Below are 6,061 nucleotides of genomic sequence, written 5' to 3'. Positions count from 1 at the left end.
GTGTTCATCAAGACTAGCCAGATGCTCGTTAACCCCTGCTGACCCCACTTCCCATACAACCTGTCCTCACACCTAATACACACCCCATTTGTAATAGAATCTATCAATCCCTTAAAACTACGGTATTTTTTATACAAATTGAAATACTGCAATATTTATGTTTTCAGGAGACTGTCCTCAATAGGCTTAGGCAACCCGTTCTCAGACTAATCCATTCCATCCAGCGGTCGACCCTAAAGACGCATCAATTTTAACATGCTGTTCATTCAAAACAGAACTTTTCTCAAATATAAACTAATATTATTTTATATATATTAGCATATTTTGCCTAGTTAGGACCTGGTTAGGTTCTAGTGTTTAGGTTCTATATGTATTTGTAGTACGTGGGTGAACATTTACAGCGTTGTGGTTCGAACACAAGTCGTCAGCGAAGCACTTGTTCCGGAAGTGTTTGACGTCATCAGTTGTGAGTCGTGAGTAAACCGTTTTTCATTCATAAGCAGAAGGGGTTTGGCGGGTGCATGGAATGGTCTTTGGGCATTTGTTTAGAGGACGGGTTGCACATGGCTCAACTGATGACATACCAATATTTCCCAAACACCGTTTCATTGATGTCCTTTAATCGACCGCAAATGTGTAAATGCTTGCCAACACAGCCTCAATACCTAACACAAAGCCTTACTATACACAAATTCTAATAAGTAAGTTGACCAGACCACACACTAGAAGGTGAAGGGACGACGACGTTTCGGTCCGTCCTGGACCATTCTCAAGTCGATTCTAATAAGTAATTAATATATATTTGAGACTATACCGACTTTGAATACACAGCACTGTATATTAACACTATTGACTGCATGTTTGGGGTCGGCCACAGCTTGGACCAGTATTATTGACCAGACCACACACTAGAAGGTGAAGGGACGACGACGTTTCGGTCCGTCCTGGACCATTCTCAAGTCGATTGTGTATTGTCTTGTATACTTGGACAAGAATTGTCTGAAGACGGGTTGAAATACCAATCAATCAAATATAATTGCAAGGAAACTGCATCCTACACTGGTAATTATACATACACTGATAGGGGGAGTCGGAGGTGATAATATTAACGTAAGCACGTAATTAAACTGTTCAAACAACTGGTATTGCCAATTCCCTCGATTAAATTAATGTCGAGTGCTAACTGCCCAATTACCGACTCCGTCTCTGATTTGTTTACTTTAGGAGTGAGGTGACGGGTTGGGTGACGGAGGACCCACTCTGGTAACACCGGAGAGTCAGTCCTCTACCATACAAGTCGTGTATGTAGCTGTAGCCAGTTGGTGATTCGACTTTACATCAGATTGCCCCAACAATCATCTTCCCGCTCACGTATAATTAGACATTATATGATTATACGTATTCTACAATCGCATCAAATTATACGACGATGGGATACGTGGGAATTATAGGAACCAGGACCTGTTCAACTTGAAAAGCTCTCTCTCTCTACGGCACAACTTGAAGAGATTGAAACCCCCGCGCTACTTCGTGGCGCTACTTCGTGGCGCTACTTCGTGGCGCTACTTCGTGGCGCTACTTCGTGGCGCTACTTCGTGGCGCTACTTCGTGGCAAGGTATGTACCGAGTGGTGCGTCGACAACTTAACCCTGAGTCTTAGTCTTCCCAAACTTGCGGGCTACCTAAAATTTAATTAAACTTCCTATCTCGAACGAATAAGGGTAAATTATACTCGTACTACACAAGCGCCTTGGAGCCTCTGCCATCTTCGTTCCTTGCCCAAGAGGCTGATGGTAATTATAGATATATGCATAGCACCGTTAATATTAACATGCGGTTATATTTTATAGATATATTTGACCAACACATTAAGGGAACATTTCTACAAACTTACCTCTACCCGTTCTTAGGAATTTGTATCCAGAAAATTTGGGAATATAGGGGAAGATTGGCTTCTCTCATACCTTTCACTTGTGGGACACAGAGGGCAGGGAAGAGACAAGATGAGAGAGGGGGACAGGAATGGTATGAAGGGGGGATGCAGGAATGGAAGGGGCGGGTGGGGACAGGTATGGAAGGGATGGTGGGGGCAGGTATGGAAGGGATGGCGGGGGCAGGTATGGAAGGGATGGCGGGGGCAGGTATGGAAGGGATAGCGGGGGCAGGTATGGAAGGGATGGCGGGGGCAGGTATGGAAGGGATGGCGGGGGCAGGTATGGAAGGGATGGCGGGGGCAGGTATGGAAGGGATGGCGGGGGCAGGTATGGAAGGGATGGCGGGGGCAGGTATGGAAGGGATGGCGGGGGCAGGTATGGAAGGGATGGCGGGGGCAGGTATGGAAGGGATGGCGGGGGCAGGTATGGAAGGGATGGCGGGGGCAGGTATGGAAGGGATGGCGGGGGCAGGTATGGAAGGGATGGCGGGGGCAGGTATGGAAGGGATGGCGGGGGCAGGTATGGAAGGGATGGCGGGGGCAGGTATGGAAGGGATGGCGGGGGCAGGTATGGAAGGGATGGCGGGGGCAGGTATGGAAGGGATGGCGGGGGCAGGTATGGAAGGGATGGCGGGGGCAGGTATGGAAGGGATGGCGGGGGCAGGTATGGAAGGGATGGCGGGGGCAGGTATGGAAGGGATGGCGGGGGCAGGTATGGAAGGGATGGCGGGGGCAGGTATGGAAGGGATGGCGGGGGAAGGGATGGTGGGGGCAGGTATGGAAGGGATGGTGGGGGCAGGTATGGAAGGGATGGTGGGGGCAGGTATGGAAGGGATGGTGGGGGCAGGTATGGAAGGGATGGTGGGGGCAGGTATGGAAGGGATGGTGGGGGCAGGTATGGAAGGGATGGTGGGGGCAGGTATGGAAGGGATGGCGGGGGCAGGTATGGAAGGGATGGGAGGGCAGGTATGGAAGGGATGGCGGGGGCAGGAATGTAAGGGATGGAAGGGGCAGGAATGTAAGGGATGGGGGGGGACAGGAATGGAAGGAAGGGGGGGGGGACAGGAATGAAAGGAAGGGGGGAATGGAAGGAAAGGGGGGGGGACAGGAATGGAAGGGAAAGGGGGGGGACAGGAATGGAAGGGAAAGGGGGGGGACAGGAATGGAAGGGAAAGGGGGGGGACAGGAATGGAAGGGACGGAGGGGGGGCAGGAATGGAAGGGACGGAGGGGGGCAGGAATGGAAGGGACGGAGGGGGGGCAGGAATGGAAGGGACGGAGGGGGGTAGGAATGGAAGGGACGGAGGAGGGGGCAGGAATGTAAGGGATGTGGGGGGGGGGGGGCAGGAATGTAAGGGATGTGGGGGGGGGCAGGAATGTAAGGGATGTGGGGGGGGGGCAGGAATGTAAGGGATGTGGGGGGGGCAGGGATGTGGGGGGGGGGCAGGAATGTAAGGGATGTGGGGGGGGGCAGGAATGTAAGGGATGTGGGGGGGGGGCAGGAATGTAAGGGATGTGGGGGGGGGCAGGAATGTAAGGTATGTGGGGGGGGGCAGGAATGTAAGGGATGTGGGGGGCAGGAATGGAAGGGACGGGGGGGGGCAGGAAAGGAAGGGACTTGGAGACAGGAATGGAAGGGACGGGGGGGGGGGGGCAGGAAAGGAAGGGACTTGGAGACAGGAATGGAAGGAAAGAGGAAATAAACCAAAAAAATCCTCACATATAACCCATGAGATTCAGAAATAGAAGTGTAATGTATTAAACAAGGTTAAAAAAAAATCCAAAAATAGAATAAATAAGAAATAATAAGCAAGGAAAACAGTGTAGATGATTTGTATTTTCTTACTTAATGCTACAAGAATGTGAATCATCTTCAGAGACTCTTTGATGGTCTCTTGGAACCACCTTCCAAGTCTCTAAAGATATCTAGATTGTGCCGCCTTCTCTGTGATTACGTGCACTTTAGAGCAATGCAGTGAGCCATTCATCATCATTCAGAAATGAGGAGGTGCTTTACATGCCAAAGATCTAATGCCATTATGATGTTGACCTCGAGGAAAATACCTCGGTATATTACCTGTAACACTATATTCCCCACGATCCAAACCAGCCAAATTTGGTTTACCAACTACATTCACTTACAGTATTATCAGAAGGGTGCTCGTCATTCTGGAGGTGATTTCAAAGGCACCTTCTACTCCGCTTGAAGAGCCTCGGGCAAGGTTTCCCTCGTATCGACCCGATCAGCAAGGTTGATGCTACTTCCACCCGCAAGCCACCATAAGCTTACAAACTGCCTAATCACACTCTTCATTTAACGTTTTTTTTTTCGTGCAATTCTGCACACTCGTTCAGCAGTGTTGGAAATGTTTGCTAGAAAGGGCGAATGCCATGAATTTTGGGCGTTATCCACACATACCTCGAGTATACCTGTGTATCATTATTGCTTTATCCACACATACCTGGAGTATACCTGTGTATCATTATTGCTTTATCCACACATACCTGGAGTATACCTGTGTATCATTATTGCTTTATCCACACATCCTTGGTGTGCACTTACATATTCCTATAAAATATTTTAATCGACACATCCTCGACATGTACTTATTGATCACTATTTTTGGTAATAATAATTTAGTGACTGTGCACACGTGACATGTGCTCTGCCCACCATGTTACACTATTTTGTGTGCACGCACAAAATTAGGAAGCGAAGCTGTACATGTGCTTTACAAGTGAATAATCCAAAATTATATTCCTACTCTGTCTAATATTTGCAGGATATGGTCCAAAAGTTTAATGAAAATTTCAGTTTAGATGATTTTACTGAATCCTTGTTAGAATAATCTCACAGGTCATTGTGGTCCGTGGGCCACTGGGGACTCGGCCCTGGAGGTGGCCAGTGCAAAAACCACAGCACCAGGGCACACCTGGGAGACAAGTAAGAACATAAGAATAAAGGTAACTGCAGAAGACCTATTGGCCCATATGAGGCATCCTATTTATAACCACCTAATCTCATTTATATATATATATGTCTATCCTACGCTTGAAACAATCAATCCAACTTCTATTACGTTACGTGGTAATTGATTCCACAAATCAACAAGCCTGTTACCGAACCAGTATTTACCCAGGTCTTTCCTAAAACTTAAACAAACCTATCCAATTTATACCCATTGTTTCATGTTCTTTCTTGTGTTGATACTTTTAATAACCTATTAATATGCCGTTTGTCCATTCATCCAATTGTACACCTCTATCATGTCACCTCATGTCAACTAGACAAGACAGTAGTCAAGAGCCCAATGGGTCAAGACTCACAGTTCTGGGCAAGATGATCAACTGGTGCTCCCTCCCCCCCCCCCCCCAAAAAAAAATGCAAGAACTATAGAATATACTGTAACAGTAAAATAGGCAGTACTGATGCACTAAATGCACCACATTTAACGTGTAGGCTGGGTTGAGTTAGTGATCAGGCACTTTGTAAGCATATGGTGGCTTGTGGGTGGAAGTAGCATCAACCTTGCTGATAAGGTTGATATAAGAACATAAGAACAAAGGCAACTGCAGAAGGCCTATTGGCCCATACGAGGCAGCTCCTATCTATAACCCCCCAATCCCACTCATATACATGTCCAACCCGCGCTTGAAACAATGTCCAACCCGCGCTTGAAACAACGCGGGTTGGACAATATGAGGGAAACCTTGCCCGAGGTTCTTTTGGTGGAGTCGAAAGTGCCTTTGAAATCACCTCCAGAATGCCGGGTACCCTTCTGGTAATAGTGTCTGGGATTTGCTGAAAATAGCTATACAGTACTTTATTCTCGGTACTTCACTAATTTCTTTACTATCGTCTGTGAAAGGTTCATCTTCTCTGTGCAAGAGCCCAGTACCAGATATAGGTTTTGTTCCAGATTTTGAATAGTTGAAGTATTTTGGGTTTCCCTCTATTTAAACAATGGCCACTTGCTCGCTCTCTCTCTTTCCTCGATTCTGTTTGGTTATTGTAGCTTTAATTAGCTGGCTTCTACTTCTGTACACAACCTTCCATGTAATTCTTGAGTGTGTGTGGGGCACTCTGGTAGTTTTGTTGTTAGTTTTCTTCACCTATAGAGGAAATGTT

This window comes from Procambarus clarkii, chromosome 93, assembly GCF_040958095.1.
Source record: "Procambarus clarkii isolate CNS0578487 chromosome 93, FALCON_Pclarkii_2.0, whole genome shotgun sequence".
NCBI lineage: Eukaryota > Metazoa > Arthropoda > Malacostraca > Decapoda > Cambaridae > Procambarus > Procambarus clarkii.
The sequence above is the reverse complement of the archived record's forward strand: the minus strand, read 5'-3'. Positions refer to the sequence as shown.